The sequence below is a fragment of the Rana temporaria genome, chromosome 6, assembly GCF_905171775.1.
Source record: "Rana temporaria chromosome 6, aRanTem1.1, whole genome shotgun sequence".
NCBI lineage: Eukaryota > Metazoa > Chordata > Amphibia > Anura > Ranidae > Rana > Rana temporaria.
The window spans coordinates 100,157,578-100,173,406 of NC_053494.1; positions in this window are offsets into that span (position 1 = coordinate 100,157,578).

Below are 15,829 nucleotides of genomic sequence, written 5' to 3' on the forward strand. Positions count from 1 at the left end.
CATCGCACTAAGTCCCTCTCTGTCCCTGGCCCCACCATCCCTCTTTGTCCCCGACGTCCCTTTCTGTCCTCATTGCACGGCATCCCTCTCTGTCTGTCCCCAGCATCCCTCTCTGTCCCTGGCATCCCTCTCTGTCCTCATCGCACTGTGTCCTTTTCTGTCCCCGGGAGAGTGGGGCTGATTTGATGAGGCTGCACTGATGGGCACTGATAAGGCAGCACTCTTAAGCTGCACTAATATGCTGAACTGATGGGCACTAATGAGGCTGCACTGATTGACTGCACTGATGGGCACTGATAAGCTGTATGTTGATATTGTTCAAAAGTTGTTGTTAATATTTATTTTTGGAACTTAATTTTGCATAAAACATTTAACAGTGTAATTTCATGAGATAATTTACAAGGGCGTGTTTAGGGGCGGAGCAGGGTAGGGTTGTATTTAAATTAGGGGTACATGAGTTTAGTCAGGCCTAGGGCAGCACATAACCTAAATACACCACTGGCTGACACTTTAAGAGTTCCCTTCACTGGAACTAAGGAACCAAGTCCAACTCCTGAAAAACAACCCCACACCATAATCCCCCCTCCAACAAATGGTTTTGACCAGTGCACAAACAAGGTCCATAAAGACATGGATGAGCGAGTTTGGGGTGGAGGAACTTGACTGGCCTTCACATTAGAGTGGAGACTGTGAGCCAGGCCTTCTCATCTAACATCAGTGCCTGACCTTACAAATGCGCTTCTGGAAAAATTATTATTATTTAGGTACTTATATTTAAAACTGAAAAATTGGCCGTGCAAAATTATTCAGCCCCCTTAAGTTAATACTTTGTAGCGTCACCTTCTGCTGCGATTACAGCTGTAAGTCGCTTGGGGTATGTCTCTATCAGTTTTGCACATCGAGAGACTGAAATTTTTGCCCATTCCTCCTTGCAAAACAGCTCGAGCTCAGTGAGGTTGGATGGAGAGCGTTTGTGAACAGCAGTTTTCAGTTCTTTCCACAGATTCTAGATTGGATTCAGGTCTGGACTTTGACTTGGCCATTCTAACACCTGGATATGTTTATTTGTAAACCATTCCATTGTAGATTTTGCTTTATGTTTTGGATCATTGTCTTGTTGGAAGACAAATCTCCGTCGCAGTCTCAGGTCTTTTGCAGACTCCATCAGGTTTTCTTCCAGAATGGTCCTGTATTTGGCTCCATCCATCTTCCCATCAATTTTAACCATCTTCCCTGTCCCTGCTGAAGAAAATCAGGCCCAAACCATGATGCTGCCACCACCATGTTTGACATGTTTGTTCAGGGTGATGAGCTGTGTTGCTTTTACGCTAAAAATAACGTTTTGCATTGTTGCCAAAAAGTTTGATTTTGGTTTCATCTGACCAGAGCACCTTCTTCCACATGTTTGGTGTGTCTCCCAGGTGGCTTGTGGCAAACTTTTTATGGATATCTTTAAGAAATGGCTTCTTCTTGCCACTCTTCCATAAAGGCCAGATTTGTGCAGTATACGACTGATTGTCTCCCACCTCAGCTGTAGATCTCTGCAGTTCATCCAGAGTGATCATGGGCCTCTTGGCTGCATCTCTGATCAGTCTTCTCCTTGTATGAGCTGAAAGTTTAGAGGGACGGTCAGGTCTTCGTAGATTTGTAGTGGTCTGATACTCCTTCCATTTCAATATTGCTTGTACAGTGCTCCTTGGGATGTTTAAAGCTTGGGAAATCTTTTTGTATCCAAATCTGGCTTTAAACTTCTCCACAACAGTATCTCGGACCTGCCTGGTGTGTTCCTTGTTCTTCATAATGCTCTCTGCGCTTTAAACGGACCTCTGAGGCCTCGTACACACGACCGTCGTGTGTACATTTTTCATCGAGGAAACTGTCAAGGAACTCGTCGAGCAAAAAAGTGAGCAAGTTCTCTTATTCCTCGACGGGAGTCTCAAATTGGCTCATCGAGTTCCTCGTCGGGCTGGTTTCCGACGAGAAACTCGAGCGTGTGTATGCTAAGAAACCCGCGCATGCTCAGAATAAAGTATGAGACGGGAGCGCACCTTCAGTAAAAGTATCATTTGTCGTGGAGATAGCACATTCGTCACGCTGCCAACATTATTGCATCGTTTAAATGCTGCGCATTTCAAACATCTTTAGAATGGGACAAAAATTAACAATAATTTTCTTCTTTTGCTGCTGATATTCACACAGAGTTGTGACAAGTTTTTTTTAACCTTTTTCCTGCTGATCTCATGAATATTTTGGAATGTTTTATGTCGGCCGTTTTTGTTTGCTGTATTTCAAATCCAGATGTTCATTGAAAATTATTATTTGATTCTTAAAAAATGTATAGTCATATCCAAGTTTTTTTGGAGTCAAGTTACCACCATTGTAACATTCTTGTTTGGTCTTATCTGATCTGTCCCTTTCTAATTAGACCTTTTGTATTCTTTGTAAAGTTAACCTGCCTTCTCCCAAGCGTCATTTTTGGTTGGAGGAAAAACACATAGACAAGTATGAACTGTAAACCAAAACAAAAACACAATTTATTTTGGTAAACAATATAAAGAAAAAAATAACTAAAATAAATACAAGGAAGCACTCAATAACCTGCTGCCATTTGTGCACTTGTGTGTGGAGACTAAAATTGGGACATTGAGAGGAACATACAGGAAGGAGCCCAATCTGGTCTTGGACTCCCAGAGGTCAGGAACAGGAGCAGGTCAGTCAGATGTCCCAAGGTTTTGATCCTACAGCAGACTGCCTTCTGTCACACCACCTGGAAGCAAGGGAATCACTTCTTGCTCTTCCTGACAGCCTTCCTTGCTGCCTTCCCTGCAGCCTGCTCTGCAACCTTCTCTGCAGCCTTCCTTCTCTGCTTGGCTGGAGGTGTACTTGTGCCAGGAGGAGGAGGAGAAGAAGGAGAAGAAGGAGGAGAAGGAGGAGAAGAAGAAGAAGAAGGAGGAGGAGGAGGAGGAGGAGGAGGAGGAGGAGGAGGAGGAGAAGGAGGAGAAGAAGTAGGAGAAGAAGTAGGAGAAGGAGGAGGAGGAGGAAGAGGAGAGAAGGATGAGAAGAAGAAGGAGGAGGAGGAAGAGAAGGAAGAGTAGAAGAAGGATGAGAAGAAGAAGGAGGAGGAGAAAGAGGAGGAAGAAGAGGAGAAGAAGGATGAGAAGAAGAAGGAGGAGGAGGAAGAGACGGAAGAGGAGAAGAAGGATGAGAAGAAAGAGGAGGAGGAAGAGAAGGAAGAGGAGAAGAAGGATGAGAAGAAGAAGGAGGAGGAGGAAGAGAAGGAAGAGGAGAAGAAGGATGAGAAGAAGAAGAAGAAGGTTGGTAATTAGCTGGTGGGGGAGGATGGCTGTGGCAACAAATGACGGCGTCGTCAGTTAGTAGCCCCCTCACGCCCTTATTCAACAGACTGATCAGCAGGGGCTCAAACAAGAGGCGCTGCTCTTCGCTCATTTGGGCCATTTTGGCAATCACAAGGGTGCCATAGCTCTCTTCAGTGGTGGTAGGCTGCTGGAGGGCGGCCTGTGCCTCTCGAATCAGGCCCAGTGCTGCCTCACTCACCCTCAGATCCCTCCTGGCCCTTCTTGTTTGAAGGCGGATGGGAGCCACCTGGCACCTTGTGCTGCTACTTGGCCCTGCCACCTCCTCTGTGCCACTTGGCCCTGCCACCTCCTCTGGCCACTTGGCCCTGCCACCTCCTCTGTGCCACTCACCCTGGCCTCCTCCTGCCTGGCACTTTCCTGACCCTCCTCCTGGCTGATGTCCTCCTGTGTATAAAAAAGGGACAGTTTGACATTTGTGTTCAAAATTCACACACAATTTTCAGCTCATGACTGTTGCAAAATGATTTTTCAGAAATTGAAAAGCCAATCATTCTGGCCCCAGCAGTTTGCATTATTTTCTCCCCAACTTTTGTGGCCACTACTGACTAATGATATGGGAAACACATTTAGCTAAACCATTCTTATTTTTTATCATATTAACATCTATTTTGCAGCATTTAAACCCAAAACATTTCAACATTTAAAATACTATACCTGGCTCCAGACAGCCATATCCGCCTCTTCCTCCAGGATGGACGGCTCCTCATGCTCCTGAGAGGGCTCACCTTCATCAGAAGGAGGATCAGGTTGTCTGCAGGGAAGGCTGGACGGGAAGGCTGGACCTTCTTCTTGATGTAATTCTTCTGGGTTGTCTGGGGGGAAGGCTGGAAAGTGACTCCCTTACTTCCAGGTGGTCATCCAGAAAGGACAGTCTGCTGTAGTACCACAACTTTGGTACATATACCTGCCCTGCTCCTGCTCCACACCTCATCAAATCCAGGACCATGTTGCATGCTTTGTTGTATGAGCCTCTCAAGCCCCGTACACACGGTCGGACAAAACCGATGAGAATGGACCAAGGTTCAGTTTCATCGGTCCAAACCGACCGTGTGTATAGCCCATCGGTCTGTTTTCCTTCGGTCCAAAATTTTAAAACATGCTTCAAAACCGAACCGATGGACCGCTGCCCGATCGGTCCACACCGATGGTTAGTACAGAAAAGCATTGGTTCAAAACCCGCGCATGCTCAGAATCAAGTCGACGCATGCTTGGAAGCATTGAACTTTGTTTTTTTCAGCACGTCGTGTGTTTTACGTAGCCGCGTTCTGACCCGATCGGTTTTTGAACTGATGGTGTGTACACACATCAGACCATCAGGCCACTTCAGCGGTCCGTCAAACCATTCTCATCAGTTTTGTCCGACCGTGTGTAACATGGGGCCCCACCTGTCTGCGCACAAATGGGAGCAGGCTATTGAGTGCTGCCTTTCTTAGATCTTTATTTCTGGACCTAGGGTCTTTTGTGGCCCAAAGAACAGGCAGCTCCCTCCATTTGTCAATAAATTCTTCCAGGAATGCCCTTTGATTGAACCGATTCATGTTTTCTGCCAGACAAAAACAAAGCAAAAAACAATGGGGTAGATTCACGTACCTGCGCTTCTTGTTACGGCGGCGCAGCGTATCGTATTTACGCTACGCCGCCGTAACTTACAGGAGCAAGTGCAGTATTCACAAAGCACTTGTTCCGTAAGTTGCGGCGGCGTAGCGTAAATGGGGCTGGCGTAAGCGTGCGTAATTCAAATGGGGAAGGGGGGCGTGTTTTATGCTAATATGTGATGACCTGACGTGATTGACGTGATTTACGAATGGCGCATGCGCTGTCCGTGTACATATCCCAGTGTGCATGTCTTCCAAGTACGGCGCAAACAACGTATTGGTTTTGACGTGAACGTAAATTACGTCCGGCCCTATTCGCGAACGACTTACGCAAACAACGTAAAAAATTCAAATTTTGAAGCGGGAACGACGTCCATACTTAACATTGGCTGCGCCGCAGAATTCAAATTAGTAATAGCTACCTGAATCTACCCCAATAATGTCAATCACAGTCTAGAAGCTTGAGTAATCTTTATCCCCATATAGCCCTTAAATGTCTTTGTATTATAGGCCACTGATGTCCCAAGTTCAAAGCATACCTACATGCTCGTCGTTCAAACGTCTTCCTCCGCACCCCGAACGTACATACGACACATGTGTGTTACAGATTTATATACACTCCGCACATGTCACCCGCCCATGACGTTCTTACTCGATGTTTCCCGCCCCTTCTCTTTCGTCGCGCAAAACGACAAGGAGGAATTAGCTGACCAGGTGTCGGATAATTTATTCTAAAAATCGACGTTGCCCACACACCATATTTTTGGCAAAATGCTCTAGCAAAGCGCGGTTACGTACAGCACGTACGACGGCACAATAAAGGGCCATTTCCATGCCAGATCTTGGCTGAATAAAATTTTGTTTTTTATGCAATAAACAGTCTATGAATTTGCTTTGTTTTATTAAATTCAAAGTTCTGTTTATTGTAGCTTTCTCCTAGATTATCACCATATCTAGCCCACAAACTCATCCACTGATCACTAATAACATTTAAAATTTAGTTACGTACCGTTGTATGACACAATCGTTACTTCCGCGTTCTTCCACAGACTGTGAACGCCGCTTTCACTCACGTGGTATCCTTTATACATGCGCATGCGTGACGCTCCGGACGTTTCCCCACCCCTGACGTTCGGTCTAGTCCTTTCCCCGCCCCTTCTCTCTCGTTTGCTGATGAACATGGAGGACATGCAGAATATGCCATCAACACAGGAGCCAGGCCAGGCGGAAGCAGAGACAACAACACCCAGGAGAAGAAGGAGATAAAAGGCCTCCAACATGTCCTTTCACGAGATGGTTGAGATGGTGACCATCTTAAGGGCAGAGGACTATGATGGGAAGCATGGCCCGTACAGATTTCCAAACAAGGTGAAGGCCGAAATAATGCAAAAAGTAGTGAGGAGTCTCCACATGAAATTTGCGGTCCGCAGGTCCAAAGAACAGATCAGAAAAAGGTGGTCGGACCTTAAATTACGAGAGCCGGACCAAATAAGGAAGATGAAAAAAGAGATATAAGAAGAAGTAAGCAATTTTCATGTGTAATAATTTTTTGTCTTTGTTTTTTTGCACCATGTGCTTTTTCTTTCAGGTTGTACTGTATGTATTTCATGTTTGTGGGCCCAATAATTGGTCGTAGGAGTCGTCGTTCATTCGATGACTTAAATAATAAAAGACAATCTTTTTGGGAAATGTCATCATGCCTAGTTGGCACGGTCAAATGGGAGTTTATACACTGTATCAGACAAAAAAATCGTGTGTTTATTATTACTGATCGAATGAACGACGACTCCTACGACCATTTATTGTGCCCACAAACATGAAAGTTGCGACATCTTGTTTTTTTTTATGTGAGATCAATTGTGGAATTAATGTAGATGTGTTCCTAACTAGATTTTACTACTAAAAAAAAACACAATATACAGTAAAAGGAGAGTCTGCTCAGCAGTTGATGACACATGTGGACTCATCAGTTGCTCAATTGTTGGCCACAAGAACAACCTATTTAGGGTGTCACACAGAGGTGAGGTGATCCAGTGGATACTTGGTTTGCTTCCACGTAGAAAACTAGACCAAAGGTACAACGAATTTAATGATCTTTGGGAATGCCAACAATCCTGGGTTCCGCTTAGAGGGGTTGTTAAAACCAACAATAGTCCCACAAATAGTTAAAAGAATGATTTATATTCCTCTTTCAGGCCTCTAATCTTTTTAAATCATGTTTACCTTTTCTTCATTCTCGTAGGGCATAATCAAGCTACAACGCAGGGGCAGCAAAACAACACCCAAGCCACACCCCCGCGGGATGTTGATGAAAATGAGCCTGCCACCACATCCGGTAAAGTATCATATACCACAGCTTCAGGTAATCTAGATGTAAGCCTGCATAATTTTAATACATGGTTTGGTCCCATATTTCAGGAGCTGTTTGTGGATTTGACACGTACAGTCCCCAGCTGATGAGTGCTGATGCGTTGTCCTGCAGGGCAGACATAGAAGAAATTCATCTTGCTACAAGGGAAATTAGAGAGAAGACCAAAAGGGTGGAACAAAAGTTGAAAAATATGATTGATGTTCTGGGGAGGGTTTGAATTTTTTTTTTTTTATGTTGTATATTTTTTTGTTTGAAGGTTTTTAAGTTCAACATTTATGTCTCCAAAAAATTCCAAAACCAGATTGTATGTGTAAATAAAAAAAAAAAAATGTTAAAACCAGATTTTGTGTTATTTTATATATATATATAAATTAAAATATATATATATAAAACCAGATTTTGTGTTATTTTATAAAAAAAAAAAAGATTTTTTGTGAAAATGTATATAAAAAAAAATTAACCTGATTGTATATATCTTGCAAAATAAACAAATTTGGAAACTCAAAAAAGTGTGCCGTGTTTTTCTTAAAGAACCTATAACTTTAGATGTGTTTACTTTTGGTGTTACCTGGGAAATGGGTGATAGTTGACAATGAAAATACACTTGACACTACATGTAGTACACTGGGAAAAATTAGGAGGCAGCTAAAATAAACACAAGCGAGACATAACAATTTTTTGGTACACAGGTTTTTAGTTGATTTTGTTCAAAAATTAAGACAAATTGGCTTGCGAGGGAATGGCCCCCTACCCATGAAGTAGTCCACATATAGATCCCGGACTGCACGGGCACTTTGGGGGGGCAAGCCAGTACGGGCAGGTGGGAGGCCCGGCAATGATATATCAGGATTGTTAAGTCCAGCCTCGGGCCCAACCGTGGCCATATAGGTTGTAGATTGTGTACGCAAAAAGTTATGCAACATGCAGCATGCAAATATTATGTAGTTCCACTTGTACTCTGCCATATGCAAGGATGTCAGAAAAAGGCGGAACCGGCTAGCCATTATCCCAAAGGCGTTCTCCACCACCCTTCGGGCTCTGGCCAGCCGGTAATTGAACACCCTCCTCTCTGGGGTGAGGGTGCGCTGGGGGAATGGCCTCATAAGATGGGGTCCCAGGACAAAGGCTTCATCAGCCAATAAGACGAAGGGGAGTCCTTCCACATTCTCAGCATCCGGTGGCAATACTAGATCCTCACTCTGGAGACAAAGCGCAAACTCTGTCTGCCTGAAGCCTCCCCCATCCGACATCCGGCCATTCTTCCCCACATCAACATACAGGAATTCATACTGTGCTGACACCACCGCCATCAGCACAATACTATTGAACCCCTTATAATTGAAGAACTGGGAACCAGAACGGGGTGGTGGCATGATGCGGACGTGCTTTCCATCGATGCTCCCCCGCAGTTAGGAAAGTTCCACCGCGTCGCAAACTCCGATGCCACATTCTGCCATTCCTGTGGCGTGGACGGAAGCTGTGGAATACAAAATAAAATAAAAAATATTCTCCACATAACATTGCAAGCAGGTTATACAAAGACAGATAAATCATTGTAACATTTATTTTAAAGAGCATTTTAGACCAAAAAAAAATAAGCCACAATTAGCACATTCATCACCCCCTCTGATGGACCATTGACCAAATTTTGGGTGGGATGGCTAGATTAGTTTGGGAGTTCAAGAAAAAAATATATATATATTGGTAAACCTAGACTGTACAACACATTTTGGAGGGGGGGCTATATGAGTTTGGGAGTTCGAGAAAAAAAATATATTGGTGAACCTAGACTTCACAACACATTTTGGAGGGGGGGGGAAGCATTCCAATGGATATAACACAATACATTGGGAAGTGACTAGGCTAGGTGTGTTTGGGCCCAGGATACCATGCTGGGGAGGTAAGTAAAGGAAAATATGCATGTAGGCCAAAAAAGAGACATCAATAAGAGCTTAGAGCATGCATGGGGGCAAAGGGGACATTCACAGCACATTATAATCATGGGAATTAGGGAAGGAGGAAATAATTAAAATACATTAGCATACATTAAATAAATTAAATGTGATATTAAAGGAGAAAACTTACCCTCATAGTCATCCTGCAGAACCTGGATAATGGCAGAGCAGGTATCAGGAATGATGAGGCCCAGAGCCTGGGGGGAGATGCCTGTTGTGAACTTTAAGTCCTGAAGGCTTCTCCCAGTTGCTGGGATAATGTAGGGTGGCAACTAGCCTCTGCTCAGCGCTGATGGCTTCCCGCATAACGGTGTCCTGCCTGGTGATATATGGCGACACCAAAGCCAACAGGTGCTGAAATACAGGATCAGACATCCTCAGAAAATTCTGTAGTCATCAGGATTATTTTCCTGGATCTCCCACAGCAGAGGCATATGAGAGAATTGGTTCCTACAGAGCAACCAATTCTTGGTCCATGAACTCCTCCTCACCCTGTTCATGGACTCGTCTAGGTCTAAAACAAGCAGACCTACACCCATCTTTTGCATAGCACGAAGTCGCGGACAACGAGAAGGTGCCTGCAACATGTCTAGAAACGATCGCCAAAACGCACTAAACAGACTGCACTGAAGAACAGCAAGTCCTATGAAGAACGACCTGAAAATCAGAAACGAGCGGACAGAAACGCAATGTGAAACAAATACGACCTGACCGCAAGTCCTGATAGACAAGATACGAACCCACAAGCACAAACTGAACGGCAGAAATCGATCTGAAAGCACGAAGACTGAAAAGCGCGAATCGTCACTCACCAAACTTTTACTAACACGCGGAAACACGAGATTAGCAAAAGCAGCCCCAAAGGTGGCGCCAAAGAATTCAAACTTCACCTTTATAGTGCCGTTGTACGTGGTGAACGTCACCGCGTTTGAGAACGAGGAGATTTGGTCTGTTACGTGTGTACGCAAAGCAAGCTTGTCGAGTTCCTCGTCAAGCCTAACAAGGAACTCGATGAGGAAAATGATGTGTTTCGCCCGACGAGTTAGGCCCCGTACACACGACCGGATCTATCTGCTGAAAACGGTCCAGGGGACGGACAGAAATCCGCGCATAAACAATACGCGGGGCGTGGCCACGCCGTCGCCGTGAAGATGACGCGGCGACGTGCGCGGCCTTGTAGTTTAAAGCTTCCACGCATGCGTCGATTCAGTACGACGCATGCGGGGGATGGCGGTCGGTCGGACGTGTCCGGTGAGTCTGTACAGACGACCGTACACGTCCGACGGATAGATTTCCAGCGGACAGATTGGTTAGCATGCTAACCAATTCTGGTCCGCTGGAAACTGTCCGATCCGCCGGACAATTGTCCGCTCGGGCCTACACACGACCGGATCGGTCCGCTGGAACTGGTCCGTCGGACCAGTTCCAGCGGATAGATCCAGTCGTGTGTACAGGGCCTTACTCGGTCGTGTGTACAAGTCCTGAGACTATCACAGTGCAGGTGCATTTATACGGAGACATTTGGTGCCAGATCCACAACCAGCGGGCGCAACTTAAATGTTCCGATTTTAATTTAAACCGCCGCAAAATTTCTACCTAAGTGCCCGATCCACAAAGCACTTACCTAGAAATTTGCAGCGGTGTAACTTAAATCCGTCTGGCGCAAGGTGGGCCCAATCTAATGGGGCGAGTCCCATTCAAAGTAGGCGCGCTCCCGCGCCCTGACGTACTGCGCATGCTCCCGACGCTATTTTCCCGACGTGCTTTGCGTTACGTTACATTGCGCCGAGTTTTGTGAATCGCGACGGGTAAAAAAGAGATGCGGCGGGAAAAAAAAAATTTAAAAAGAAATTTGACAGCGACGCGGGAAAGACAGATATACTTGTACTAACTTTACACTTTGTAAAAGCAGCCCTATCTTTGCAACGGCAAACTAACATTTACGGAGACTTAGGCCCCTTTCACATTGAGGAGTTTTTCAGGCGGTACAGCGCTAAAAATAGCGCTGCTATCCCGCCTGAAAAACTCCTGCCCAGCTACCTCAATGTGAAAGCCGAAGGGCTTTCACACTGAGGCGATGCGCTGGCGGGAGACAAAAAAATCTCCTGTCAGCAGCATCTTTGGAGCGGTGAGAGGAGCGGCGTGTATACCGCTCCTTCACCGCTCCTTCCCATTGAAAACAATGGGAACCGCGGCAATACCGCCCGCAATGCGCCTCTATATAGGCGCATTGCGGGCGGTATTAACCCTTTATCGGCCGCTAGCGGGGGTTAATACCGCACCGCTAGCGGCTGATTTCCACGGCAATCCCGGCGGTATAGCGCCGCTACTTTTAGCGGCGTTATACCGCCACCGCAGCTCCCGCCCCAGTCTGAAAGGGGCCTAAACGAAGGGAAAAAGCTTTGTGGATCTCCGTAAGTGCTAATTTGCAAATATCCAATAAATTTCGTTCCACTTCATGATTGTGTCCCACTTGTTGTTGATTCTTCAAAAAAAAAATGACAGTTTTTATCTTTATGTTTGAAGCCTGAAATGTGGCAAAAGATCGCAAAGTTCAAGGGGGCCAAATACTTTCGCAAGGTACTGTATATATATATCTAGATAGATGTATGGATAGATTATATATATATATATATATATATATATATATATATATATATATGCAAATGTGTGTTTAAGCTTTGGGGTGCACACCCTAATGCAATAGGCTGCGCACGCCTATGGTGTTATAACAATTTTTTTTATATACCCAGGTCTTATATGATCAGCACAAGATCTTTATTTTTTTAAGACATATATTTTATCTATTAAGTTTAAACAAACCAAGTAAAAGTAAAAATGTAAATAACTTTACAGAGCTGTGCCAAGTTTTTTCCTACATCAAGAAAAACAGAACACAATATTATACATATCTGTTTAACTAGATCAGATTGACAATAACCATTAGCAAAGATATTTCGATGAGTGTTTTGCTGATGCTTCACTATATTTATTTAAAACGTGAAACTTGCAGATATATTGTTCAGTTAGCCAGGTGGTTTCCTCATAAATCTCATAGCTTGCAAAGATTCCAGACAACAGTTTGAGTCTTATATCCCATAAAGCCTCATTGTTAAAACACGCATAGTTTTGCCACCACACCCTTGACTCTAGGGTCGTGTAATTCAATGTCCATATGTTTTTGTTATTAGAGAAGCATTAAATAATTTAAATTAACAAGTATGCCTTGTATTTAAAGTTATGCTTTGTATTTCAAAGAGCCTTTATTTTGATAGAACATGCTAGAAATAATAAATCCAACTAGGAACATGAAACGTATTGTTTGTACACATCCATTTTTAAGTTGGCATATATTCAGTCAAGCCATCTTGTATTGTGTATTGTATTGTGTACAGAATTTTCTAAAGTCCAACATCTTTCAAATATCCCACTATAGTACATTCATTCAACATATCATGCTAAGGCTCCTTTCACACGGGGCAGTGAAGGTGCGGTGGTGGTATAGCGGCACGATTTTCAGCTCCGCTATATCGTCGTACTTACCGTGATATTAGGCCGATAGCGGTGCAGATTTAACTCCCGCTAGCGGCCGAAAAAGGGTTAATACCGCCAGTAATGGGCCTCTCAATGGGAAGGAGCGTTATAGGAGCGGTAAACACCCCACTCCTATACCGCTCCAAAGATGCGGCTAGCAGTACTTTTGGAGCGGTCCTGCTAGCTCACTGCTTCAGAGTGAAAGCCTTCGGGCTTTCACTCTGAAGACTGCAGGGCATGATTTTTTCAGGCGGTATAGCAGCGCTATTTTTAGCGCAAAACCGCCTGAAAAACGGTGTGAAAGGGGCCTAAGACACTTCCACCATATGAGTCACAACACAAGAGGCAAAAAGCGAGGAACCCATTATATAGTCTCTAGAGTCTAGACCCTTCTGCAAGCATGGTCTGGTGCCACTGTCAACCTACTGTGCATCCCTGCCTCCTCCTCTCCTTGTGTGCAGTGTTCTGGTGGCAACAGGGGTGGACTGAGCATTCATGTCAGCTTACTTGCCACTGTGGGGACATCAGTTATTGCTTCTAACTACATACACTGCCCAGCGATGTCTGTACAGTATTTAGAAGCTCCGATCCTGGTGCCTGTCTCCCCCTTCCCCCATAGTGTCCTGCACTTGCTGTGTGATCTCTGCTTCACATCCCCCTTGCCCCTACCATCAGCAGTGCCTTGTGCTGGGAGAATCGGGAGGCAGAGCACACTGCAGGAAGGTGAGCTGAGCTGTTCTGGGGGAATTCTGGGGAGGTAAGCTGCAAAGCTTCTGCTAGGAGGATTTGTTTTGCAGTGAAGGGTCCTAGGTGACAAGAATAACTGGAAAAGACAGGAGCGGGTGTTGTTTAGAGTCAGCAGTAGGGATGAGCTTCGCGTTCGACTCGAACCCATGTTCGACTCGAACATTGCCTGTTCGATTGTTCACCGAAATTCGAACAAAACGGGTCGTTTGCACCAAATTCACTGCGGCATTGCGCGCTGATGATTGGCCAAGCATACACTATGACCCGCATGCTTGGCCAATCACAGCGCGCAAAAAACGGAGAGCCATAATTGGCCAAAGCCAGGGTGGCTTTGGCCAATTATGGCTCAGGGCTTTAGTGATTTAGATATGTAATGATTCACTGGTATAATCTGTGGAAATAAGCAAAGACAAACGAACACACACACACACACACACAGCTTCTTGTGGTCTGGAGCTGAAGTGCACAGCAGGAAGATGAGAGAAGAGCAGAACAGACAGATGCACACACAGAGAATGTAGTAAAAGAATGAAAAAGGAGAGGGAGGCGGCCCTCTTCTCTTAGATTTATTGACTTCATGATGTCACAAAATACACACCCATCAATCCCTCCCCATCACCCTTGTGAGTCTTTTATTGGTCAATTCATATTAAAGGGTGGTTTCTCCTCACGAGTTCATTTCAGCTCTTCCAACAGTCACACAGGCTCCTTCTGGGGTCTGTAAAAGTCAGGATGTGGGGGATGGGCAAAGTCAGTTTCCTATAGAGAATCCACAATTGCTTATCCAAAGTGAAATTTCCAGGAATGCAGGGGAGTGAATAGAGACACACATGTAATGGAGGATAGCAGGATCTGTTCTTGTATAATGCTGGATTCATAACTTTAGGACAAAATCTGAAGAATCATTTCAAGGAAAATATACACTCCATTTCAGTGGTTCTAATCATAACACAAAAATATTCATTTTAGTTTCACGTCTATCACAGCCCCCCCTTGAAATGAATATTTCATCAGTTCATTCTCTTTGTTATTTCTTAACAGACAAGGACGGTAATGGAGGACATGGTCAATATAACAAAACATTATCATAACCAATATAAACAGAATTGCTATACCTATTTGAGTACAAATGTGTTATCACCCAAAATATTGTCCGCAGGTGACATTCTAAATGCCCCCCCTTGTTCAACTAATATCCTGTATAAGGCCATAATTTTATACAAAGTCATTTGTGAAGTGGCCTCTAGGTGTTCAGTAATATACTGGAATGCATCCTTGTTTATAGTTAACAAACCTCTATTGACCATAGCAACCAGAATTGATCCAATCTACATTTACATTACTAAGTTAAATTTCATAAAAGCATCCGTTCCCACCAAATTACTATATTTCCCTTCATTAGCATTTTAATTTTATATTGGGCTCTGTCCTAAATATTTTATTTCCTAAAGAAACTTTATTACATTACACTAGTTTTCAGGACTGATCATGCAGCATGAATATTCTTGTCGCATGTCTGTTTAAACAAACATAGCAGCCTTCAGCATAAACGAACATACAGAAGTTTCATTGTTCCCCTACATGGATCCAAATATAAGAGATCAATTATTCTTCCATTAATACATTCGTCAATCTGAAGCCTAGAAAGTGACATTTTAATCCATAAATCATCATCATCTGCATCATCTATCCATATTGTATTTTTATTTTTAAACTATTTTAACTGACTTTCTTAAGCTATGCAGATTAACACCATTATCATTCTCTTTAAAATGACACCCTCAAAGTAAGGTATTCTTCAAACCAAATGGTGCAAAAAACCCACAGTTTAGTAACATATGAGAGAAAGAAAGAATGAGAGAGAAAGAAAGAAAGAAAGAAAGAGCAAAAGAAAGAGAGAGAGAGAAAAAGAAAGAAAGGAAAAGAAAGAGAAAAATAATACTTTATTAATAAGGGCTTTCTTTCAGATCTTCTAATGATTGTGTACAAATTACCTTTTATTATTAAAGAAAGATTTACCCTCATAATACGCTTCCATAGTTTACTTAACATAAACTCTGATATTTATTTATTTTTCCCTTCAAACTAGGCAAAGTTGAGGATGTTTACACTGGGTGTCAGACCATGTAATCTGATCTCCAGCATCTTCTTAGGGAAAATCACTTAAACAAGCTCTTAAGAGGAAACATCTGTTCCCCCCCATGCTTGGAGCAGATTGTACAAGTTTTAGACCATATACAATCCAATCGA